At 42.4% G+C, this 27,956-nt stretch overlaps 1 protein-coding gene across 2 annotated transcripts in view; it reads right to left on the bottom strand.

Annotated features, from left to right (window-relative positions):
- Nucleotides 1-27,913, bottom strand: part of CHDH (choline dehydrogenase) — a 52,700-nt gene extending 24,787 nt beyond the window's left edge. The window contains exon 1 of one of the 2 annotated variants that reach the window (XM_077128996.1): nucleotides 27,708-27,913. The gene's annotated coding sequence lies outside the window, so the exon portion shown is untranslated. Of the gene's footprint in view, nucleotides 1-23,019; nucleotides 23,046-27,707 lie in introns of those variants that run through there. The other variant, XM_077128997.1, reaches the window with a different exon arrangement.
- Nucleotides 27,914-27,956: the final 43 nt, after the last annotated feature.

Raw genomic sequence — 27,956 nt, 5'->3', positions numbered from 1 at the left:
TTATTAAAACAGAAAAACTGCCATCCACGAATTCTATACCCAGCAAAACTGCCCTTCAAAAATGAGGGAGACATTTGCACACCAATGTTTATAGCAGCATTATTTACAATTGCAAAGACATGGAAACAGCCAAAATGTCCATCAACAGACGAGTGGCTAAACAAACTGTGGTATATACATACGATGGAATATTATGCAGCTTTAAGACAGAATAAACTTATGAAGCATGTAATAACATGGATGGACCTAGAGAACATTATGCTGAGTGAGTCTAGCCAAAAACTAAAGGACAAATACTGTATGGTCCCACTGATGTGAACCGACATTCGAGAATAAACTTGGAATATGTCATTGGTAACAAAGACCAGCAGGAGTTAGAAACAGGGTAAGATAATGGGTAATTGGAGCTGAAGGGATACAGACTGTGCAACAGGACTAGATACAAAAACTCAAAAATGGACAGCACAATACTACCTAATTGTAATGTAATTATGTTAAAACACTGAATGAAGCTGCATCTGAGCTATAGTTTTTTTTGTTGTTGTTTGTTTGTGTCTTTTGTTTTTTTCTTTTTCCTTTTCTTTTTTTTATTATTATTATTTTTTATTTTTTTCTCTATATTAACATTCTATATCTTTTTCTGTTGTTTTGCTAGTTCTTTTCCTAAATCGATGCAAATGTACTAAGAAATGATGATCATGCATCTATGTGATGATGTTAAGAATTACTGATTGCATATGTAGAAAGGAATGATTTCTAAATGTTGTGTTAATTTCTTTTTTTTCTTTAATTAATAAAAAAAATGAGGGAGAAATTAAAACATTTTCAGACAAAAAAATCACTGAGAGAATTTGTGACCAAGAGACCAGCTCTGCAAGAAATACTAAAGGGAGCACTAGAGACAGATATTAAAAGACAAAAGAGAGAGGTGTGGAGAAGAATGTAGAAAGGAAGACTAAGAGTAAAGGTAAAAAGAAGGGAAATTAGATATGACATATAAAATCCAAAAGGCAAAATGGTAGAAGAAAGTACTACCCATATAGTGATAACACTAAATGTTAATGGATTGATCTCCCCAATCAAAAGACACAGACTGGCAGAATGGATTAAAAAACAGGACCCATCTATATGCTGTCTACAGGAAACACATCTTAGACCCGAAGATAAACATAGGTTGAAAGTGAAAGGTTGGGAAAAGATATTTCATGCAAATAACAGCCAGAAAAGAGCAGGAGTAGCTATACTAATATCCAACAAATTAGACTTCAAATGTAAAACAGTTAAAAGAGACAAAGAAGGATACTATCTACTAATAAAAGGAACAATTCAGCATGAAGACATAACAATCATAAATATTTATGCACCAAACCAGAATGCTTCAAAATACATGTGGCAAACACTGAAAAGAGAAATAGACACATCTACCATAATAGTTGGAGACTTCAATTCCCCACTCCCATCAATGGACAGAACATCTAGACAGAGGATCAATAAAGAAACAGAGAATTTGAATGTACAATAAATGAGCTAGACTTAACAGACATTTATAGGACATTATACCCCACAACAGCAGGATACACCTTTTTCTCAAGTGCTCATGGATCATTCTCAAAGATAGACCATATGCTGGGTCACAAAACAAGTCTCAATAAGTTTAAAAAGATTGAAATCATACACAACACTTTGTCAGGTCATAAAGGAATGAAGTTGGAAATCAATAATAGGCAGAGCACCAGAAAATTCACAAATAATGTGGAGGTTCAACAACACACTCTTAAACAACCAGTGGGTCAAGGAAGAAGTTACAAGAGAAATCAGTAAATATCTCGAGGCAAATGAAAATGAATACAGAACATACCAAAACTTATGGGATGCAGCAAAGGCAGTGCTAAGAGGGAAACTGATTGCCCTAAATGCCTATATCAAAAAAGAAGAAAGAGCAAAAATTGAGGAATTAACTGTTCACTTGGAAGAACTACAGAAAGAACAGCAAACTAACCCCAAAGCAAGCAAAAGGAAAGAAATAACAAAGATTAGAGCAGAAATCAATGAAATTGAGAACATGAAAACAATTGAGAAAATCAATAAAACCAGAAGTTGGTTCTATGAGAAAATCAATACGATTGATGGGCCCTTAGCAAGACTGACAAAAAGAAGAGAGAGAGGATGCAAATAAGATCAGAAATGGAAGAGGAGACATAACCACTGGCCCCACAGAAATAAAGGAAGTAATAACAGGATACTATGAACAACTTTATGCTAATAAATACAACAATGTAGATGAAATGGACAACTCCCTAGAAAGGCATGAACAACCAACTTTGACTAAAGAAGAAATAGACAACCTCAACAAACCAATTACAAGTAAAGAAATTGAATCAGTCATTAAGAAGCTTCCCAAAAAGAAAAGTCCAGGACCAGATGGCTTCACATGTGAATTCTACCAAACGTTCCAGAAAGAATTAGTAACAATCCTACTCAAACTTTTCAAAAAAATTGAAGAGGAGGGAAAGCTACCTAATTCATTCTACGAAGCCAACATCACCCTCATACCAAAACCAGACAAAGATATTACAAAAAAAGAAAATTACAGACCAATCTCTCTAATGAATATAGATGCAAAAATTCTCAACAAAATTCTAGCAAATAGAATCCAGCCACACATTAAAAGAATTATACATCATGACCAAGTAGGATTCATCCCAGATATGCAAGGATGGTTCAACATAAGAAAATTAATTAATGTAATACACCATATCAACAAATCAAAGCAGAAAAATCACATGATCATCTCGATTGATGCAGAGAAGGCATTTGACAAAATTCAACATCCTTTTCTCTTGAAAACACTTCAAAGGATAGAAATAGAAGGGAACTTCCTTAAAGTGATAAAGGGAATACATGAAAAACCCACAGCTAATATCATCCTCAATGGGGAAAAACTGAAAACTTTTCCCCTAAGTTCAGGAACAAGACAAGGATGTCCACTATCACCACTGTTATTCAACATTGTGTTGGAGGTTCTAGCCAGAGCAAATAGAAAAGAAAAAGAAATACAAGGCATCAAAATTGGAAAGGAAGAAGTAAAACTATCACTGTTTGCAGATGATATGATACTATACGTTGAAAACCCTGAAAAATCCACAGCAAAACTACTAGAGCTTATAAATGAGTACAGCAAAGTAGCAGGTTACAAGATCAACATTCAAAAATCTGTAGTGTTTCTATACACTAGCAATGAACAAGCTGAGGGGGAAATCAAGAAATGAATTCCATTTAAAATTGCAACCAAAAGAATAAAATATTTAGGAATAAATTTAACTAAAGAAACAAAAGACCTATACAAAGAAAACTACAAGAAATTGTTAAAAGAAATCACAGAAGACCTAAATAGAGGGAAGGGCATACCGTGTTCACGGACTGGAAGACTAAATATAGTTAAGATGTCAATTCTACCTAATTGATTTACAGATTCAATGCAATACCAATCAAAATCCCAACAACTTACTTTTCAGAGATAGAAAAACCAATAAGCAAATTTATCTGGAAGGGCAGACTGCCCCGAATTGCTAAAAGTATCCTGAGGAAAAAAAATGAAGCTGGAGGTCTCACGCTGCCTGAATTTAAGGCATATTATGAAGCTACAGTGGTCAAAACAGCATGGTACTGGCATAAAGATAGATATATTGACCAATGGAATCAAATAGAGTGTTCGATGAATTGTTCTATGGACAACTGATCTTTGACAGGGCAGTCAAGCCAACTCAACCTGGGACAGAACAGTCTCTTCAATAAATGGTGCCTAGAGAACTGTATATCTACATGCAAAAGAATGAATGAGGACCCATATCTCACACCCTATACAAAAATTAACTCAAAATGGATCAAAGATCTAAACATTAGGTCTAAGACCATAAAACAGTTAGAGGAAAATGTAGGGAAATATCTTATAAATCTTATACTTGGGGGGTGGTTTTATACACCTTACACCCAAAGCAAGAGCACTGAAGAAGTAAATAAATAATTGGGAACTCCTCAAAATTAAACACTTTTGCGCATCAAAGAACTTCATCAAGAAAGTAAAAAGGCAGCCTACACAATGGGAGACAATATTTGGAAACGACATATCAGATAAAGGTCTAGTATCCAGAATTTATAAAGAGATTGTTTAACTCAACAACAAAAAGCCAATCCAATTACAAAATGGGAAAAAGACTTGAACAGACACTTCTCTAAAGAGGAAATACAAATGGCCAAAAGGCACATGAACAGATGCTCAAATTCCCTGGCCATTAGAGAAATGCAAATCAAAACCACAATGAGATATCATCTCACACCCACAAGAATGGCCATTATCAACAAAACAGAAAATGACAAGTGTTGGAGAGGATGCGGAGAAGGAGGCACACTTATCCACTGTTGGTGGGAATGTCAAATGGTGCAACCACTGTGGAAGGCAGTTTGGCAGTTCCTCAAAAAGCTGAATATAGAATTGCCATATGACCCAACAATACTCAAAGGACATAAGGGCAAAGACACAAATGGACATTTGCACACCAATGTTTATAGCAGTATTATTTACAATTACCAAGAGATGGAAACAGCCAAAATGTCCATCAACAGACGAGTGGCTAAACAAACTGTGGTATATACATATGATGGAATATTATGCAGCTTTAAGACAGAATAAAGTTATGAAGTATATAACAACATGGATGGACCTTGAGAACATTATGCTGAGTGAGATTAGCCAAAAACAAAAGGACAAATACTGTATGGTCTCACTGATATGAACTGACATTAGTGAATAAACTTGGAATATTTCGTTGGTAACAGAGACCATCAGGAGATATAAATAGGGTAAGATATTGGATAATTGGAGCTGAAGGGATACAGATTGTGCAACAGGACTAAGTATAAAAACTCAGAAATGGACAGCACAATACTACCTAACTGTATTACAATTCTGTTAAAACACTGAATGAAACTGCATGTGAGAATGATAGAGGGAGGAGGGCTGGGGGCATAAATGAAATCAGAAAGAAAGATAGACGATAAAGACTGAGATGGTATAAGCTAGGAATGCCTGGAGTGTATAATAATAGTGACCAAATGTACAAATTTTAAAAATGTTTGTGCATGAGGAAGAACAAAAGTATGTCATTACTCAACAAAACTCATGTCCTACCCAAGATTCCAAGTACTTTTGGTGTTCAATCAAACTGTCTACATAAGTTATATTAGGAAATGCACTACTCAAAATATAAATTTTGTGCCAAATAAATATTTCTTGCTTTAGTCTCACACATAAGGTGAAATTTTAAAATATTAATTACCATCTATTTGGTAATTAATGGTGAGAATGGGGAGAAATTCAACTTCCCCAAGTTGAATTCTTGATATTCTCACAAGCAGTGTGGACAACTAAAGCTATAGGCTGAGCCCCCAGTCTTGGGGTTTGTTCATATGAAACTGAACTACAAAAAGGATAGGTCAAGTCTACTTAAAATTTAGTCCTAAGAGTCACCCCCAAGAGAGCCTCTTTTCTTCTCAGATGTGGCCTCTCTCTCCAGCCAACACAACAAGCAAACTCACCACCCCCTGTCTACGTAGGACATGACTCCCAGGGGTGTGCACCTTCCTGACAACATGGGACAGAAATCCTGGAATGAGCTGAGACTCAGCACCAAGGGATTGAGAAAAACCCTAGAATGAGCTGAGACTCAGCATTAAAGGATTGAGAAAACCTTCTCGACTGAAAGGGCGAAGAGTGAAATGAGACAAAGTGTCAATGGCTGAGAGATTCCAAACAGATTCGAGAGAGTATCCTGGAGGTTATTCTTACGCATTAAGTAGATATTACCTTGTTATCCAAGATGTAGTGGAGAGGCTGGAGGGAACTGCCTGAAAATGTAGAGCTGTGTTCCAGTAGCCATGTTTCTTGATGATGACTGAATAATGATACAGCTTTCACACTGTGACTGTGTGATTGTGAAAACCTTGTGTCTGATGCTCCTTTTATCTACCATGTCAACAGACGAGTAGAACATACGGAATTAAAATAAATAATAGGGGGAACAAATGTTAAAATAAATTTAGTTTGAAATGCTAGTGATAAATGAAAGCGAGGGGTAAAGGGTATGGTATGTATAATCTTTTTTTTTTCTCTGTTATCGTTTTATTTCTTTTTCTGTTGTCTTTTTATTTCTTTTTCTGAATTGATGCAAATGTTCTAAGAAATGATGTTCTAAGAAATGATGAATATGCAACTATGTGATGATATTGAAAATTACTGATTATGTAGAACGGAATGATATGTTTATGTTTTTGTTTGTTCTTAATTTTTTAAATTAATAAATAAATTTTAAAAAAACATAAAATTGTGAAATTGTAACCCATGTCAATGTCTGAAATATGTTCTACAACTAATTGCGGTGCTGTGCTTTGAAATTTGTGCCTTTTTTATATATATGTTATTTTTCACCAAAAAAGAAGGGGAAAAATTCGATTGTGATGATAAAAAAGTATTTAAGCCCTCTAGCTTCCTACATTCTGGAGCAGCTAGAAGGAAAAATATGAGAGGATTGTATATAGCCTATGACAAACTCTGGGATCTGTCCTGTAACCACTTGTTGAAGCGTGCTTTAAAAACTATTGCTTTTTTTAATTTCTTTACTTTGTATATATGTTATACTATCTTTATATCAATATACTTGATAATATATATGATAGGGATCATTTCTTGAAAGACGCAAACTATCAAAGCTGACAAGAATATTATCATGCCTCACTCATATGGACTACCCATAGTATAAAAACTCAGTGAACTGAAGTCAAGAGCCTGAGTTATCAGGTTGGGGCCTATTGTAAAGGGTTCTAGATTGTAAGTTCTTACAGCAGTCACATATATTCAGGAGTTATAACTGTTATTTCTAAATTCTGAGATACTGAGCTGTTTGTTTATAACCTGGTCGCTCCCGGAAACTTTGGGCATTTATGTGATACCTAAGACTTAGAGTTAGAGCTCTGAAGCTCTGAAAGGCAGCAGTACCCCATTCAGGAACTGTTAAAAAGTTGAAAAAGGGATCAGATGTCAACTAGAGATACAAATGAAGCTGATATGGATAGGACCAAGGTAAATCAAGGTAAAGGATGATATCATACACATTTTAAACCTTCAACTTCCATGTGCAACCAAAGGGAGAGATGTTTACTTGGTACAAAATTTATATTTTGGGTAGTGCATTACCTAATTTAACTTGTATGGTCAGTTTAGCTGAACACTATAAGTGCATGATGTTGAAAAGGGCTTGAGATTTTATTGGTTTGTTCAGGTTAGTATGATGCGCCGATATATCCCAGAGTAATTTGGGCAGTGAATAAAAAAGTATTTGCAAAGTCCCCTTGGGGGACTGGGGAGAAAGGAGGAAATACTCAACTTCTCCATTTAGAGAATTCCTGATGTTCTCACAAGCAGTAGGGACAACCAAAGCAATAAGTTGAGCCCTCAATCTTGGGGTTTGCCCCTATGAAACTTATTCTTGCAAAGGATAAGCTAAGCCTATTATTATGCCTAAGAGTCACCCCCTGAGAACCTCTTTTGTTGCTCAAATGTGTCCTTTCTATCACCTCAGCAGGTGAACTCACCGCCCTCCTCCCTACCGGGGACATGACTCCCAGGGGTGTAAATTTCGCTGGCAACATAGAACAGAACTCCGAGGATTTGCTGGGACCTGGCATCAAGAGACTGAGAAAGCTTCTTGACCAAAAGGGGGAAGAGAGAAATGAGACAAAATAAAGTTTCAATGGCTGAGAGGCTGCTGAATTGAGATTATTCTGGTGATTATTCTTATGCATTATATAGATATCCCTTCTTGGTTTATGGTGTATTGGAGTGACTAGAGGGAAGTACCTAAAACTGTTGAGCTGTGTTCCATTAGCCTTGATTCTTGAAGATGACTGTTTAATGATATAGCTTTTATAATATGACTGTGTGATTGTAAAAGCCTTGTGTCCAATGCTTCTTTTATCCAGGGTATGGACAGATGAGTAAAAAAAAAAAATGGATAAAAAATAATAGGGGAGATAATGGATAAAATAAAATGGTAGATTTAAATACTAGTGGTCAATGAGAAGGAGGGATAAGGGATATGGGATGTATGAGTTTTTTCTTTTTTCTTTTTATTCCTTTTTCTGGAGCAATGCAAATGTTTTAAAAATGATCATGGTGATGAATGCACAACTATGTGATGATATTGTGAGCCACTGATTGCACACTATGTATGGACTGTATGTGTGTGAAGATTTGTCAATAAAAATATATATTTTTAAATCAACAACAACAAAAAGAACTAGATAACCTAAATAGCTGTATATCGTTAAAGAAATTAAATTAATAATAAAAATTCTTCCAACAGTTGAAATTCACATCTTCATTGGTAAAATCTACTCAACATTTAAGATGAACTAATGCCAATTGTACACAAAATAAGTAGGAATCACTCCCCAATTCACTTTTTGAAAACAGCATCACACTGATACCCAAACCAGAAAAAGATATCACAAGAAAAGAAAGTTTCAGACCAATATCTCTCATGAACAAATATATAAATCTCCATATCAAAATTTTAGCAAATCTAACTAAGCAACATACAGAAAGGATAATACATAATAACTGAGGTTTATCCCAGGAATGCAAGGCTAAGTGAACACTGAACAATCAATCAGTGTAATTAACAGAAAAAAAAAATCATATGATCACTTAAATCCAGAAAGCATTGGACAATATTCCACATCATTAATAAAATTTCTGTGTAAATAAGGAGTGGAAAGCAACTTCCTGGTAAATAGCATCTATGATACACCTACAGCTAAATTCGTACTTAATGGTGAAAGATTGAAAGCTTTCCCCCTAAGGTAGAAACAAGGCAAGGATGTTCACTCACCACTTTTATTCAACATTGTACTGGAGATTATAACAGTGAAATAAGGTTAATTAATTAATTTAAAAATAAAAGTAGAAGACACATAGATTGGAAAGAAAGAATTATAAATGCCTTTGCAGAAGACATAATTACATAATAGAAAATCCCAAGGAATTTACAAAAAAAAAATGGGTTTAATAAGTGAATCAACAGGTGAAGATATGAGATTGATATATAAAAGTCAGTTGTATTTTTTTGGGATAAATGATTGTTTTTAATTTTAAAACACAATAAATTTAAAAAAAAGAAAAAACATAATAAAAAGGGTCTGACTTCATTTTTGATGTTGGTCTATTGGCAGCTTTCAAGCCCCACCTCTCCCTCTTCCCCTCTTGTCCCCTATCTGGGCAAGTGATAAGAAAGCCCAGGCACTCCTATGCTTGGTGTCACTGGCGTGCATTCAAATCATGCAAATCCTGGCCTAATCAGGAACCCTCACCCTGGCCCCACTCTCTAACCACAACAGAAACCAGAGCTACTTGCCCTTCCCTTCACTCCAGTCATCCGGGACCTTCTCAGGTAGCTGCCCTGCTCCCTCAGGAAATCCCTGTATGGTGATAATGAACCTTTCACACCCTCTTGGTGCATGTATCATCTCACCAGTCTTGATATTCAAACCAATTCTGGGTGATGGGACGTTGATCCCACCCGCCATAGGCAAACATAAGGCACAACAATACCATTTACGAAAGTATGAAATACATAAGAGTAAATTTAACAAAATATGTTCTAAGACTTCTACACTGAAAACTACAAACCATTGTTGAGAGAACTAAAGATAATTTCAATAAATGGAGAGATCCATGTTACAAATAGGAAGCTCCAATATTATTAACATCAATCCTCCCCAAATTGATCTATAGACTCAATATAAGCCCAATCAAATCTCAGCAGGCTTTTTTTTTTTTTTTTTTTTAGAAATTTTTACATAAAGATTCAAAGGAACTAGAATAATAGTTGTGGTACAGTCATATAACGGACCCCACACAAGCAATGGAAATGAAAGAACCATAGCACCTCACATCAAAATGGATGAATACTAAAAGTACATTCAGAATATAAAATGCAAACTACGGAGGTGATGGCCTGAGTGACACTATCATATATAAAGTTTAAAAGATGCAATTTAATCACACCCACATGTGAAAAATGTATAAAGTAATGCAAGATGAGTTACCTCTGAGTAGGGTGGCATTCATTTGTACCTTTCATGTTTTAATTCTTAATCTAGGTGATGGGCACATGCATGCTTGTTATATACTTTTATTGATATATTTGAACTAATTGAAATAATGGATAATAATTAAAGACAAGATTAGCAGGTGATCTGGGTGGTTTCACCAAGAGGCACAAAGCCTCTGGTAGAAGAAGTTAAGACAGACTTTTCCTTCCTAGAAGGGTGGCAGGTCATTTACCCTCCTTAACCCCCAATCACTGCACAGACCCCAACTTCTATCACAGTTCCATCTCATCTTCCAAAATGGAGGGGACCTTTAATTGTCCTCAAGGTTCTGGCTCTGGTCCTGAACTAGGCCCTAATCTCTCTGGTACCTGGGCAGGGGTAGGACTAAACCGGGGGCATTTCTGACCCCCCCCCCCCCCTTGATAACAGTAAACTCTCTCCAATGCCTCTGCCTCCTCGCCAGGAATCTGCTAAATAAAGGAGCTGGGAGAACCCGGGGCACTTTTCCACACACTTATCCTTCTCGGAGTGCCTGTCCCAGCACTCTCCTGTGGATGAGGGGTGTGGTGGGCTTCCTCCTCTCCCCAGCAGTCCCAGAGCCCAGGCCCAGGCTAGGGTCCTACCTCAAAGCAACACTGCCTTGCCCCCAAGACCCATCCAATTGCTGCAAGGGGTACCCACCACCCACCCCTCAGAAGCCCACCAAGCCTCAGCTGGTAGGGAGCGGAGATGAGTCACTGGGCTCCTGGCTCTGGAGGGCCCTTAGTGTGTGGGAAGGTGGGAGCCCTATATACATGTATGGTACAATGGGAATAAGCAGAAGGGGAGAGGTGGGGAAAGGGGGGCAGAAGAGGGAGAAGCCCATTACCCAAAGGGACCTCCTTGAGCCCCTAGTGCAGAGAGGGCAGGAATCACAGAGAAGCAGCCCTTTCCCACTTCCCTGGTTTGCCTGGGGTAGGAAGAAGCTCCTGGCATTGGCAGTATGGGGGGGTGATAGGTTATGGGATAAGAGACAGAAGGATAGCACATGTGTTTATTTTGGTATTGGGAGGAAGGGGGTTCTTAGCATGTGTTGGGGGTTGAAGGGAGGGTGGCATACAAGGGTTCTCTCTGACCCTGGGTACTTATACCCCAAAAACACCCCATTTCCTGGATCCAACCTTGGCTGGGCAACCTTGGCCCAGCCAACTACTTGTATAGTTTGCACAAGGGAGAGGAGGTTTCCACTTGCTCTATTCCAGTTATGGGGAGAAGACCCTCATGTCACACAGACCTTCCTGGAGCACAGAGGCAGCATACCCAACCACACCTACCATCTGGGCAGCCAGCACCCTCCCTGTAGCACCTCAGTCTGGGAAACAAGTGATGGATGCAGGGTGGCGGGGTGGGGGTGGGGTCACATACAGAGACAATACTGAATGAGGGGTAACAAGCGTAGGAGGCCCTGTCCTACTGGTTACTACTTGTGGCATTCAACACCACAGTCCCCTGGAGCATCAACTGACAATTTGCATTTTTAATGCAAATCAGTAGTTGAAGACTGGTACTGAAAGATGTGCCAAATGATATTCTGTGGTCAGGGTACAGATTGTCTTGGTGACAAGACAGATTTCCATGTCATTTTGAGCTTGTGACTCATTGCATAACAAGTGTCTAGTTTTGGTCAAGCAAATTGCTAAGTAATGATTACCAGAATAAATAGCTTACCCACCAATTCAAAACACAATGTGTCTCCAGGGTCACACAGCCAGGGAACCGATAGAACTTTCTGAAATAAATGACTCTTTGAACAGAGTTCACAACTCAACTCTTCCTTCCTCACGATGTCTTGGTGTGTGTTGGGGGGTGGGGGGAGTGCTTTCTTAGTCCTTTTCTAGTCGGGGCAGCATCCTGTGCTAAGCTCTGATTCTCTGGGTCACCAAAGCCCTGGCTTTATTTTACTGGGCTACCCAAGCAGAGACGATGGGTCTTTGGAGAAGGGACTGGGCAATCCTGGGCAGTGCATGTACCTATTTCACTGCTTCAACCTCTGAGCTCAGGCAGGGGCAAGGCCAAAGACGAATGACAGTTCTGCTCTGCGCTGCTGGTGAGCACAGAAACCTTTGAGAACATAACAGATACATCGGAATGTTTAAGGTGCGGCAACCTTTGCCTCAGCAATCCACCTTCTAGGAATTTAACCCAAAGTGCGTGCTGCACAACAGGAAAGCTGTGCAGAGGCCGATGCCCATGTTGTTTACGCGGACAAAAAAATTGTTTAACATCACTGCCCACCAAGTGGTGGCTGCTCAAGTCCATCCACACAGAAGGATCCTGTTAGTCCATTTTAAAAGTGACCATGACCATGTAGCCCTATTACCACAGACGCAGCTTGGGTAGACCCCAACACAAAGCACCTCCTGAGTTCAAGGCCTGATCCTGAGTTCCTGCAGCCAGACAGGGCCCTGGCTCAGGCCTGGTCTCCCATGAGAGCCAGCCCCACCCTCCCACTAGCACGCGCACACCCGACACCACACCCACAGGCCAGGGAGGAGCTGCCATCCCACCAAGGGAGCTTAAAAAGTAGGGTGGGGGCCATGGCCTTCCTTTCCTGTCTGGGAATCTTTAGGGGTCATTCTGAAATGGAGGACTCAGGGCAGTCGCTTGCCTTTGACCTGGTCTGCCTGTCCTAGCTCCTCCAGTTTCTGTAAAACCTCGGACAAGGCTGCCTACCTGCTGGGCTGGGCTGCGTGCAGGTAAAAAGGGTAATGTTCTGAGACTGCCTTTGTCTGATCACACAGCTCCATGACATCATGGAACCAGTTTGAGTTCTAATCACAGCACCAAATATAGGAGCAGCTAACCCGCACGGGGTAACCTGTGTTAGGACATTTCATCTCCTCAAAGACACTGGGTGGGGTGTCTTCATCACCATCGCCATCACCATCACCACCAGCCCCATATCACAGAGCGGAAAACACAACAAGCTCTGAGGGGTTGAGCCCTTGCCCTGTGTAGAGACCTGGCTGGACGCCGGCCTACCTATCACCTCTCATTTCTACCCACAGTCTTACTCTCTGGGCACTGAGGGCCTTTGCACCACGTTGCTCCTTCCTCCAGGTACACCTCTCCAACCTCTTTCTATACCTATCATAGCAGCCCCAGTCAGGCCCATAGAAAGGTAGCCAGCAGCTGAGGGCCCATGTTAGAATCTGCAGATCAATAAGGTGGCAAAGGTTCGGCCACTTTCCAGAAGCCTGGCAAAGCTTCCCCAACAGCACAACCATCTAACTGCCTGGCCCTGTGGTGGGCATAGGTGAATGTATGCTGGTGGCCCTGGTAGGAAGGATCTCATCAGAGAGGTGAGACCTGGCTGGACCAAGACATAGTGCCAGTTCATCCACTGTGTGACCTGGTCAGACGCCTCCATCTCCCAAAGGAACGTCACTGCACCCCCTCAAGTGCAGCCCTGGCCATCCCACTCTCCCCAAGACAAAGGGCTGAGCTTCCTTATGGCCCCCACAGCCCCTCCTTCTTAGAAGCCCCACTTGGCCTGGCCCCTGCCCCTGCCCCTACCCATCACCTCTCATTTCTATCCTCAGTCTTACTCTCTGGGCACAGAGGGCCTTTGCACCAGTGCTGCTCCCTCTTCCAGGTACACCTCTCAACCTCCTTCTATCTGACTCACTCCTCTACCCTCCCTTAGGCCCAGTTCAAGGGCTATTCCTTCAGGGAGCCTTCCTTGTTCCCTGGCCACATCAATCCTGGGATGTCTCCTTTGTACCACTTACTAGGACATCAACAAATTAACAGTGAGATGAACTATTGAAGGTCCACCTCCCCAGCTGAGGGGCTCTGCAGCCTTGTCCCCACCTCATGCCCAGCACTGGGCATTGAGACTGGCCCAAGACTGTACCATTGGCTGAAGTACAAATGAGGAGGGTGGGACTGCACATGGCCCAGGGCTCATTCCTGGGCAGTCAGGGCTGTGAGATGCTGAGCTCATACATCTGTGCCAAGACAGACAGACGGCACCACCTAGGAGGGGAACAGGGAACTTTCTATATGCTGATCTGGAAGTGGGTACCTCAGCACATATGTAGATAAAAATCCACAATGCTTACACTGAAAACTGTAAAACATTGCTGAAAGAAACTAAAGAAAACCTAAGTAATCAGAAGAAGAATTAGAAGAAATCAAAGAAGACCATCCCATGGTCAATTATTAGAAGACTTAATATTGTTAAGATATCAATACTACCCAAAGGAATAACTAGACTCAGTGCTATGCCTATCAAAAAAATCAACAGCCATTTTTTTTCAGAAATGGAAAAAGCCAACCCTCATATTCATATGGAATTAAATAGAGGCACAAAATAGACAAAACATTCTTGGAAAAGAACAAAGTTGGAGAACTCACATTCTGACTTCAAAGCTTACTACAAAGCTAGAGTAATCAAATAATACTGGCAGGGTACACAGGTAGTTTATTGGTAGAACTGAACTCTTCATGCGCAAGACCCAGGTTTGATTCTTGAACCATGCACCCCATCCCTGACCCCACCCCCCAAAAAACAGTACTGGTATAAGGATATACACATAGAACCATGGAATAAAAATAAGAGTCCAAAAATAAACCCATACATCTATGGCCAACTAATTTTCAACAAAGGTGCCATGTCCCTTCAATGTGGAAAACATAGTCTCTTCAATAAATGGTGCTGAGAAAACTGGATATCCATTTGCAAAAGAATGAAATTCATCCCCTAACTCACATCATATATAAATATTAACTCAAAAATGGATCAAAGACCTAATTATAGGAGCAAAAACCAGTAAACACAAGAAAACAAAAGAGAAATGCCTTCAAGACCTTGTATTAGGCAAAACCATGAGACAACAAAAGAAAAGATAAACTAAACTTCATCAAAATTACAAACTTTTGTTCATCAAAAGACATTATCAAGAAAGTGAAAAGATAATCTTCAGCATGGGAGAAAACATTTGGAAAATACATATCTGATAAAGGTTTAATATCCAGAATGTATAAAGAATTCCTACCACTCAACAACAACAAAAAGCAATTCAATTAAAAATGAATAGCTATTTCTCCAAAGAAGATATACAAATGGTCAACAAGCACATGAAAAGACACTCAACATCATTAGCCATTAGGGAAATGCCAATCAAAACCACAATGAGATACCACTTCACACCCACTAGGGATGGCTATTAAAATAAGAAACAGAAAACAAAAAACGGACAATAACAAGTATTGGCAAAGACTTGAAGAAACTGTGACCCTCATACATTGCTCGTGAGATGTAAAATGGCAGAGCCTCTATGGAAAACAGTTTGATGGTTCCTAAAATGTTAAAGATAGAATCAGCAATCCCAACTCTGGATATAAACCCAAAATTATTGAAAACAGGGATTCAAACAGATATTTGCACACCGATGATCATAGCAGCATTATTCAAAATAGCCACATGAAGGAAGCAACCCGTGTCCATCAACAGAACAACAGATAAACAAAAGGTAGCATATACATACAATGGAATATTACTCAGTCATAAAAAAAGAATGAAGTTTTGACACATGCTACAACATGGACGAATCCTGAAGATATCAAGTTAAGTGAAATAAACCAGACAAAAAAAGACAAATACTGTATAATCTCAATGACATGAAATGATTAGAATAAGCAAATTCACAGAGGAAGAAACTAGAATACAGGTTACCAGGAGCAAGGTAGGGTAGGGAATGGGGAGTTAATACTTAATCCATACAGAATTTCTCTTAGGGGTGATGGAAAAGTTTTGGTAATGGACAGTGGTGACAGTAAGCACAATATTAAATATAACTAATACCTCTAAATTGTACATTTAAGTGGTTAAAATGGCAAATTTTATGATATATATTATGTTACCACCATAAAAAATAATTCACCGTGCAGGGCACTTTATTGTACTTACAATCCATTCTCATTATCCAGGTAGTTATATATTCTAAAACTCCCAGGATCACTGAATTAGCAAATACTGAATTGCCTGCAGGGGAAATACAAGGTTAGGGACCTGCGGGTATATAGTCACAGCATTCCCATCATTGATTAACACATAACTGTGCTGGTTTGAAGCTATTACGCACCCCAGAAAAGCTTAGTCCTTTAATCCTCATTCAATATTGCTGGGTGGAATCCTTTTTACTGTTTCCATGGAGATATGACCCATCCAATTGTGGGATAGTAACTTTTGATTCAAGGTGGGGTTGCTTACTGGAGCCCTTTAAGAGGGAACCATTTTGGAAAAAGCTTTAGGCCCACCAGGACCAACAGCCAAGAGAATGGACAGAGCCATAGGGAAGCCAGTGAGGAAGCCTGGAGAGAAAGTTAGCAGTTGCCTTTCCAGTTGAGAGAAGAACCCAGAACATCACTGGCTTTCTTGAACCAAGATATTTCTCTCTGGATGCCTTAATTTGGACATTTTAATAGCCTTGCCTTAATTAGGACACTTTAACAGCCTCAAAACTGTAAAACTACAACTTAATAAATCCCCTTCTTTTAAAAGCCATTCCCTTTCAGGTATATTGCATTCCAGCAGCTTGCAAACTAGAACAATAACCTTTCATGTGTTTCTATGTAAAGAGTTTATTTACTATGTATTGTTGCTTCATTAATGTTGAACTGATGGTCGACACTGAACTCCATGCCTGAATGAAACTTACCTAACACACCTATTTTTTTCCACAAGACTGATGACAGCCACCTTGCCCTTAGGAGCATTAGACAATACTTTAGTACCATGCTTGGGGGCCATTTTAAACAGCAAAATCACCAAAAAAAAGAAGCACAAAAAAGTGAAAAACACGGTACTGAACATAGTATAAAAAGCATACTTGTTGGCCTCACCCTGAACAACATGTCCTAGCAAGACACTTCAAGGCTCAAAAATGGGCAGAAACATTTGTCTCAAAACTCCTGAAAACAGTTAAAGAACTGAAGTAATAGGGCAAGCACCAAATCAAATTAAAAAAGAAAATGTTACTTAAAAGTGGTAGGATCTCATGGCCCCTGGCTAGCCCCACTCACGCCCTCACTAGCTTGGCTGGCACAGAGCTGGCCTATGCTACCAGTGCAGAGCCTTAGTCCTGGTGCCGGAGAGAGCAGAGCAGCGGTCATGAACATACTGGAGGCATGTGTGTCTGGGTCAGCGTCTCTGCTGGTGGCCTGAGGGACTCACCCTCCCAGAACTTGCCTTGTGGCAGATGGCAGCTCACTGAGCTCTCCTATAGAACAATGTGGCAGAACGGCCAAGTCATGCTGCCTGGGACAAGGGATTGCTGCCGTAGCACATGCAGTGCAGTGCCTCGGACCAGGAGGAAACTGTTTCCTAGGGAAGAAGCAAAATTAGAACTGTGTAAAAGGGAAGGCAAGGCAAGGTGGTGGCACAGGGAGGCGTGGGATTTAGTTTGTCTTCTAGAGCGCTAGATCTGTCTGGAACAGCTAGGAACTGTCTGGAACAACTGTTTGGGGGACATCCGTCACTGGACAGACATCGTACACCAGTCTGGAACGGGTGGAAGGGCTAAGACCACAATGCAGAACTGGAAGTAAAGCTCCAAAATAGCAGAGGTTGGTGTCCGTCCCCCACTGGCACCACAGGTTGTGTTAGAGACACTTCCCTGTGGGAAATAGAAAGTTTCTACTAGGAGCAAGGGAATGCAGCTCCCTCAAGCTCCAAATGCAGTTTTTTTTTTTTTTTTTTTTTTTAAAGGAAAGACAGAGAGAAGGAAGGAAGGATAGAAGGAAGGAAGGAAGGAAGAAAGGGAAACATTTTTAAACATTTTCTTGTTTTATTGTATTCTGTTTCTCCGTTTTTGTTACATGGGCTGGGGCCGGGAATCGAACCGAGGTCCTCCGGCATAGCAGGCAAGCACTTTGCCCGCTGAGCCACCGCGGCCCGCCCACAAATGCAGTTTTAATGAACAAATGTGGACTGCTGAATACAAGCTCTGAGTACAGATACACCAAAAGCAAGCAGGAAAGGAATCCTGAGGTCTCTCCTGACACAGAAGAGGTGGTACTAATGGAAACAAACAAAATGACAAAGGCTTTTGGAATTGGCCAAGCTCAGAATAATGGAAAAGGACTCTGCCCCAAGAAAAGGGGTAAACAGAGCCAGATACCAAATCTGGCTCTTGACTGGCAAACTTTGGTGACTGGGGACTGGCTCCAAAGAGTGATTTTTTTTCTAACTATTCTAAGGAGCTCATTAGAGAAAGCCTCAGGCATTTTCACTTTTGTCAGCCCTGACTCAAGCAAGGGAAGAGTTAAGATAGGTCTGAGAGACAAAGTAATAGTCAAGTGAAGGAGATAATTCCCTAAAGGGCATCCCTTCCCCAAGAAAAGGGAGTGGAAAGAGTGTGCCAGAAAAGGGGGTGGGAAGGGTGTCCCAGGTCAAATGGTGGCTCTCATTCAGAGAATTCATACCCTAGGGTCTGGGAATCAGACACAGTTTAAGCTTGCCTTCCACATCAGCCTCTGTCTCAACCATGGCCCTGGCAGGCTGAGAATTAAAGGCTCTTCACCACTTTATGCCTGAGGGGAGCTGTGGACTGACAAACATCACCCGCTAGGCAGGAAAAACACAAAGGCAACTAAGAGTTACTATATGCGAATAAACTAGATAACGTAGATGAAATGGACAACTTCCTAGAAAAGCAAAAACAGCCAACTCTGACTCATGAAGAAACAAAAGACCTCAACAAACCAATCACAAGAAAAGAGATTGAATCAGTCATCAAAAAGCTTTTCCAAAAAGAAAAGTCCAGGACTAGATAGCTTCACATGTGAATTCTACCAAGCATTCAACGATGAATTAGTGCCAACCCTGCTCAAATTCTTCAAAAAAAAAAAAAAAAAAAAAATTAAAAAGGAAGGAAAGCTACCTAACTCATTCTATGAAGCCAACATCACCCTAATACCAAAGCCAGGTAAAGATACTATAAGAAAAGAAAATTACAGACCAATCTTTTTAATGAATTTAGAGGCAAAAATCCTCAACAAAATATTTGCAAACTGAATCCAGCAGCACATTAAAATAATTATACACCATGACCAAGTGGGATTCATTCCAGGTATGCAAGGCTAGTTCAACATAAGAAAATCAATTAATGTAATATACCACATCAATAAATGGAAGCAGAAAACTACATGATAATCTCAAAAGATGAAGAAAAAGTCAACATCCTTTCTTGATGAAAATACTAAAGGATAGGAATAGAAGGGAACTTCCTCAATGTGATAAAGGGAATATATGGAAAACCCACAGCTATATCACACTCAACGAGAAAGACTGAAAGCTTTCCCTCTAAGATCAGGAACAAGACAAGGACACCCAATGTCACTACTGTTACTCAACATTGTGCTGGAAGTTCTAGCTACAGCAATTAGGCCAGAAAAAAATAAATAAATAAAAGGCATCCAAATTGGAAAGGAAGACATAAAACTCACTATTTTCAGATGACATGAAACTATATGTAGAAAATCCTGAAAAATCTATAGTAAAGCTACTAAGCTAATAAGTATAGCAAAGTGGCAGCGTACAAAGTCAACATGCAAACATCAGAAGTGTTTCTACACACTAGTAATGAGTAATCTGAGAAGGAAATCAAGAAAAAAATTCAATTTACAACAGCAATCAAAGGAATCAAATATTCAGAAATAAATTTACCAGGGCCAAAAACCTATACACAGAAAACTACAAGAAATTGATAAAAGAAATCAAAGAAGACCTAAATAAATGGAAGAATATACTGTGTGCATGGATTGGAAGACTAAACATAGTTAAGATGTCAATTTTACCCAAATTGATTTTTCGATACCAATTAAAACCCCAACAACTTATTTTGCAGAAACAGAATAACCAATAACCAAATTTACAGGGAAGCGCAGGGTGCCCCAAATACTTAAAAATGTCTTGAGAAAGAGGAATAAAGTGGGAGTTTTCACACTATCTGATTTAAAAGCATATTGCAGGGGGTGCAAGGATAGTTCAGTGGTAGAATTCTTGCCTGCCATGCAGGAGACCTGGACTCAATTCCCGATCCATGCACTCCCCCCCAACAAAAAAAAAAACACAAATAAGCAAAAACAAACAAAAAACCAACCAACCAAACAGAAATTTAACAAATGGTGCTGCAATAACAGGATACTCATATGGAAAAATAATGAAATGTGACCCCGATATAGAGCATACAAAAAAAAAACATATTGCAAAGCTACAGTGGTCAAAACAGCATGGTACTGACATAAATATATATACTAACCAATGGAATCAAATTAGGTGTTCAGAAATAGACCCTCGCATTTATGGACAAATGATCTTTGATAAGGTAGTCAAGTCAACATTTAATTAATTTTTAATACAAAAATTAACTCAAAATGATCAAAGACCTAAACATTAGAGCTAAGATCATAAAATTTTAAAAAGAAAATGTAAGGAAAAATCTTAAAGATCTTGTAATAGTTGGTAAGTTCCTAGACCTTACACCCAAAGCATGAGCAATGAAAGAAGAAATAAATAGGATTTCCTCAAAATTGAACATTTTTGCATATCAAAGGACTCTGTCAGGAAAGTAAAAAGGCAGCCTATGCAATGCAACACAATATTTGTAAACTACATATCAGATATAGGCTTAATATCCAGAATATTAAAGATGTCCTCTAACTCAACATCAAAAAGATAAACAACCCTATTAAAAAATGGGCAAAAGACACAGACAGAAACTTTTCCAAAGTGGGCAGGCCATGGTGGCTCAGTGGTAGAGTTTTCACCTGCCATGCCAGAGAGCTGGGTTCGATTCCTGGTGCCTGCCCATGCAAAACAAACAAACAAACAACAACAACAAAAGTTTAATTTTAAATAAAACAACAAAGTAGAAATGCAAATGGCTAAAAGGCATATGAAAAGAGGCTCAACTTCACTTGGTATTAGGCAAATGCAAATCAAAACCACAATGAGGTATCTTCTCAAACCGATTAGAATGGCCATTATCAAAAAACAAAACAGAAAAACTTCAAGTGCTGGAAATAATGGAAATAATGGAGAAAGAGGCACAGTTATTCACTGTTGGGCAGAATGGTGTAACTGCTCTTAAGACAGTTTGGCGGTTCCTAAGGAAGCCAAGTATAGAGCTGCCACATGGTCCAGCAATCCCATTATGAGGTGTATATTCAGAGGGACTGAAGGCAGGGACACAAACAGCTATTTGTGCACTGATGTTTACAGCAGCATTATCTATAATTGCCAAGAGATGGAAACAGCCCAAATGCCCGTCCACGAACAAGTAGATAAACTATGGTATATACATATGATGGAATATTACGCAGCTGTAAGATAGAATAAAGTCATGACACATGCAACGACATGGATGAACCCTGAGGACATTATGTTGAGTATAAACTAGCCAGAAATAAAAGGACAAATACTGTATGGTCTCACTAATATGAGGTAACGTTAATGAGCAAACTTTGAGAGTTAAACTTGAGAACAAAGGTTATCAGGAGATAGAAAGAGGGTAGAGATTGGGCATTTGATGCTCTCTTCTCTTGAAATAACGAATTATCTGATACCACCAGGCCCTGCAGACCCAACTCCCAGATGCGTGGACACAGGCGCACGGGTTCCTGCACCCCTGCAGCCTGCAGGGCCCTTGTCCTTTGGACCCATCCGCAGAGGTGGCTGAGGTGGGACGTGGGCGGGGCAGGCTGGCCAGGACGCGCCACAGGCTGCCAAGTCCGAGCCATGACAAAGCAGCACCCAAAACCCCGCTGTGCGGCTCAGGGTGGGGCTTTCCGTGGGTGTCCTGTGGGCACTGGCCCCAGAGGCCTCAGAGGCCACACACCGATTTCTGAGGCTCCCCAGAAGAGAGTCTGCACTCCCTTCTCCCCTGTGTCACCCTCTCGCACCCTACCCCCGCTCCCTGCCCCCCCCCCCCCAGCTCTGGACACACCCCCGTGGTGGCCTCACCTAACCCGGAGTGCAAAGAGGGAAAAAAAAGAGTCCTGGCACCTGTAACTGCCGGCCTGCCATTTGAAAGTAACACGGTCTCCTTAAAATCTCCCCAGGGGACAGAATGAGAGACTGCGACACCACCTACATCTTTGTGGCAAAATTCAAACAAGAACCTGACGGTGCTTCCAGACCCATCCACCAATTCACAGGAGAGTCAGCAGTCAGAGCAATAGGATAAAAGACACTGAGGGTGCAGTCGACAGAATCCAGGATGAGGGAAACCCTGCAAGCTTCTTCAACAATAAATTCAAGGAAAAAAACAAATAGATAAAGGAGAGGCAGAGGGGAAACCTACCAGATAAAGAATAAAATAGGATATGCATCCACCAACCACAGTACGCGGACTTGGAACTGGGGTGTCTGCACACTGACTAAATATTTGAGGATGTGAAGAAATAACTGTTTATTTTTCCAGATATGATAAGAGTCCTGTGGTTGTGTTGCTAAAAAGAGAAAATACATTCAGAAAAACCGACAGAAGAAATATGCTATTTGGGATTTGGTAGAGCAGATGGAACCAGGAGATCCCCCTGAAGCTGCATGACGGGGTCGTGGGGCCTGATAATCTTTTCCGGCTAATTCTGAACACGTTTCAATTGTTCTATAAGAAAAAGATTTTGTGGCTGTTGTTGGTTTGACATCTCAAATATCCTTACTGCAGGGGGTGAGGGAGAGAACCAGAGTGGCAGGCCCTCCATTCGGGGGGCCTGGCCTAGAGTGAGGAGTTTAAAATGATGCCAGAAAAACTGGGGTGTTCTGCAAATGCTTGTTACCAGCTTCCTCTTGAAGGTACAAACCACTTGTTAAAATCCCAATGAAAGACACCACACCACACACAGACCTCACCACACACGGCAGGACACCAGGCAGTCTGCGGAACCCGGCCCGCCCCAGCACGGCTTCTAACAATGACTGAAAACCACAGAAATTGAAAGTAAGAGTTACAAACTTTTACAGCAATTTGACAGAGCAAGCTCATGCATACTAGTAATAAAATATATGGGCTTAAATTTTGTATGTTTTGGTTTTTATTCTGACAAATAATTTTTACTGTATTTTTTTTAAAGTACCGACCCCTGACAGATTTAATTCTAAAAAGAGACAAGCGGTCCTTCACCACAGAGAGTTTGAGAAGCACTGCTATCGTCCCATGGTGATGTCCTGGAGATCACAAACCCATCAGCACAGGCAGCCTACTAGAAGCAGTGCTTCTTTTTGCAGCAGTGCTGCAGAGGTGGTTTGATTTTTAAGTCCACTGATGAGGGGAAGTGCCCCCTGCAAACACCAGCAAGGCCCGGGCATAGGTGCCGAGTGCCCACCACATCCGGAGCCCCATGGGTTCTCGGTTCTTTAGTGCCCTGGCACTTAGTGTGCACTGTGGAGGCTTCCCAGCCCGATAGCCTTATTTCTAAACAGCCAGTTTCCATTCACATGCCAGCTACCATCTCCCTTTCAAACTCCTGGATCAGTTTAACTGCAGAAGGCCCTAAGTGAGCTGTCTAAAAACTCCAACTGCTTTGTATCAACTGGGAGTGCCTGTGTTACTCAACTAAAGGGCAGAAATAAATTAGGAGCTAGGACAAGTTTAAGGCAGCCATCTGGTGTGACCCTCAGCCAGCCGGTCAGTTAGCATCCCTGGTCCTTGATTTCCTCATCTATAAAATGAGAACTGGGATGCCTGTTTTGAAGATGTGTTCTGAGGGCAAAACGAAATAATAGGTAAAATCACATCTCAAAGATTAGAAGTGCAGAGTCAAGAGCACATGATAATTTCATGTTCATAGCATGGGCTGGATTCATTTCTTCTCAGCTCACCCCCCTCAAGAGCCTCCTCTGCCTGTTTCCTCATCCTTAAAGTACGGGTAATAATGCTGCAACTACACCAAGAATAATACTATTAACGACAAAGCAATTAAGATACCATTAACCAAAATCATTTCACCAATACAGAGCCCTGCCATGCACGCCCACCCTATGCTAACTGCTGCCTTCCTGAGATCCCAAATAATCCTCCCCTCCCCGTAGGGCAGACTCCATCAGCCTCTTTACAGCAGCACCTGCCTTCTTTGTGCTCTGGATTATCTGAAAGGCCCCAATGTGATGACACACATGAAGGTCACCGGCAAGCACCAGGGGCTAAGCAGGCCACAAGACCACAGCTATGGCCAAGATACACGGGTGGTAACCTCACAGGGGTTCAGTCCTAGGAACTGGCAGGAGTGGTATGGGCACTGAGCTAACACCGTGGCCCACCTCTGTGGGCTGTTCCGGGCCAGGCCCCCCTCACTGGGGAAGGGTAAATGTTTGCTGGGAACAGGGAGGTACAAGCCCTGGTATGGCTTCAGAGTCTCTCCTTAATGTTGACCCTGACCTATCAGCTAAAGGAGGACACAGGGGTCAGGGCGGGTACTGAGGGCGGAAGTATTCCCAACTGCCTCCTCTCCCAGCTCAGGAGACTTGTAGGCAGTCAGTATTTGCCAGACAAGCTTGCTCTTCATGAGACAATAAGTTCACTGTTGACCAGCCAGAGAGCCTTGATTAATATTTGCAAAAGGAAGTGGAAAATTCCACCTGTGTGAGAGGAGGCTGGGCCTTGCCCAGGACAGGTCAACGACCCTGTTTGCCTTGTTCTCTCATGGATGGGTTGGGCAGAGAAACAAAGTTCTGAATAAAATGACAGAAATGGGGATTGTCATTACTCTCGAGTCCAAGGAAATTTCCTGATTTGGGTCATAGAGACAATAATTATGTTTTTTATTGTCCTGCTTCCCTGCCCCTAAATTTATGCAGCACTTTCAAATTCTCCACCTTGTTTCCTCATCTCCTATCTCCTCAGACTTTCTCAACAGCCCTACCAAGCAGGCAGGGTCGATGTCAGCTTCATGTTCATGATGGGGAAACTGAGGCTCCAAGGGATGAAGAGACTCACCCACAGAGTAGCAGATCTAGGCATCTGGAACCCAGGTACCTTGACCCTGGGCAACAGCACAGAACTTGTCTCAGGGCAACTGGGGCCACAGGCTCGGATATGGGGCAGAACAGTTCTCAAGACTTGAGTAGGGGCCTGCCATCACCCCACCCAAGGAGGAAGAGGAGGAAGCTCAAACTAGCTCTCCTAGGTGGGCAGGTTTAGGATTAAGCCTTGGGTGAAGGTATGCATTCATTCATTCATTCACTCAAACATTTAACACCTACTAAGCACCCTAGACATGAAGGTACCCTGCACTGGGTGGCTCTTTCAGAAACCACAACTGCCAAGTGAAGGGCAGAACATCCCAAAGACCACTTCCCTCATTTAGCTATTGCCAGTAACCTGTCTCACCAGCCCTGTTTTATAGAAAAGGTAACTGAGGCTCTGAAAAGGGAAGTGACTTGCCCAAGGTCACAGAGAGAGAGGATATCTCCCAACCCACAGTGCTCCTCCCTCCAATTTATAAAGCCACAATGTTCTTAGGTTTGGATATTCAAACAAATTGTGTCTCTTCCAGCAGGCCACCTTGGGAGGCTGCATGTTTAAGTCAACAAGGACCTCTCACTAGAGACACTTGGTGGTCTTTCTGAGCAATGCAAAAACCCAGTAAGGAGACAGGAACACCCTGTTTGTCCACCAAGAACAGTGGCAGTGGGTGCAGGGCCCTCTGCACAGCCTAGATCCATCCCACAGCCATGTCTGCAGAGGTGGCCATTGGCACCAGCCCCAAAAGGCCTGTTCAGTATCACCTTTGTGCTCACACACCCTCAATCCCGGACAGGGCAGCAGGGGACCCTTCCCACTATCCTCACCTCACCCTCCTCTCTCCTTCACTCACCAGAGTTTTCTCTTAAAACAAAATCACAGTCCCCATCTCTGAGCCCACCTTCTTCCATGCCCAGCCCACCACCTCTTGCCAAGGCCACCCCTGACAGCCACAACCTGATCCAGAGGCTACCCTGATCTGTGCCCCAAGGGCCACTCCCTCACCCCAAGGTTTTCCCCAGGGCAGTCTCTTTTAGTCCTAAACTCACTGAAGCCCTCCTCCTCCAGAGGCCTGTCCTCTTGGCTCCACTGCCCACTGGGGTTTCAACTGACCCCATAAAAGGCTGATTCACAAACTGTGTCTCTATGCCTCACCTCGGGGTCCCTAGTTGTCCCCAAAGCCCTCACTCACACTCAACAGCCCCCAGCTCACCCCAGTAGAGCCGGCTGTGGCGCACAGCTCCAAAAGCCAGCACTAGATGGGCCTTTCTAAAACTGAAAATTGGCCACAACTTAAACCCCTCCGTGGTTCCGCAGCACCAAAAGACAAAGTTCACAGTCTCAGGCTGGCAGATGAGGCTGTCCTATCTGCCCTTCCGTGACAGGCTGCATGTGCCCTCAACAGACTTCTCACTGCCAACCCTGCAGCCCAAGAGTGCCTGTTGGCCAGCGCCCCAATGTTGTCCACCTTTGCACCTCTGGTAACTGGCAGGATGCCTGGCATCCAGCAGGTATATGCATGCTGAGCAGAAAGACAGATTGATTAGAACTAAAACTGACCTAAGAGACCAGAAGGCCCAAAAGTAACTCAGTGGAGTCAAGGGCTCTGGACTGTGAGGCACCTTCCTCCATCAGGAACCAGCCCAATCCTCTGGACAGCTGCCCACTACTCTGCTGCGTGTGGCAGAGCCCCTGTGCAGGTGGGAACAGGCAGATGGGCCAGCCCTGGCACACAGTAAGGCCCCAATCCCAAACACCCACTGTGGAACTCAGTGCAATCTCTCCCCAGCGGTTGGCTCCATCTATACATCCACATTCCTCCCTAGGTCTCAGTCTTCTCATCTGTGGAATGGAGCTCACCTGCCTACAAGGGTCAGTGACCCTGAGTTGGGCACCCCCAACCCTGCCGCATGTAAAAGGAGGGGGCTGAAGCAAGTGAGCTCCTGGCTCTGTGATTCTACCATAGCCCAACTAATTTTTCTTTTTTTAACCTTCCCCAAACCATATTTCTCACACAATGTCCCTTGGACCACTCACTCCAGACCTTGACCTGAGGAGCAGGAATCTCTCAGGGCGGGCCCAGAATTTGCATTTTCAGCAGTGCTGAGTAAACCTGGGCAGAGTGAAAACTGAAAAACGCAGCTCCGAACCAACAATGCCTTCGGAGACTCAAGTGTTACAGCCAGACCTCGTTATGTGGAAATTCACATTTACCAGAAAACCAGGGGGTGGGAAAGGGGATTTCTATTACTCTGATAATGCCCAACAACTTAATTCCTGCGAAAAACTAACTTTCTCCGTAGAACTCAACGAAGCTTGAGCTACCCTCGTCCCACCCCTTTTGTTTCCGGGGTTCGAACGTTTGAGTAAACCCCGCCCGGGTCCTTCCGACCACCAAACCTCCGCCCCAAGGCCGCAGGGGCCCCTGGACTGAGGCCCTCGGGCCATGCGTGGCGGGGATCCATGCGCGGGCGGCACCGCTGAGGGACGGGTCGGGCCTGGGGTCGGGGCGCGTCCGGCTCTACTCACCCTCCGCAGCTCGGCCCGAGCGCCCGGAGAGTCGGCAGCTGTGGAGGAGGAGGGGCGGGAGGCGCGCGAAGGAGGCGGCCGCCCGGCTACACTTTAACTGGCGGCGCCGGCCTACCGCGCGCAGTTCGGGGGCGGGAGGGGGACTTCGGGCCGCGCGGACACTGTCGGCCCCCGGGGCAGGGACGGGGGACCCAAGGGGATCCGCCGGGGCGCGGGGCGGGACGCGCGAGAGCCCGAGGCGTGGGTGCA

The sequence above is a fragment of the Tamandua tetradactyla genome, chromosome 15 (genome assembly GCF_023851605.1).
Source record: "Tamandua tetradactyla isolate mTamTet1 chromosome 15, mTamTet1.pri, whole genome shotgun sequence".
In the NCBI taxonomy this organism is placed as follows: Eukaryota; Metazoa; Chordata; class Mammalia; order Pilosa; family Myrmecophagidae; genus Tamandua; species Tamandua tetradactyla.
The sequence above is the reverse complement of the archived record's forward strand: the minus strand, read 5'-3'. Positions and strand labels throughout refer to the sequence as shown.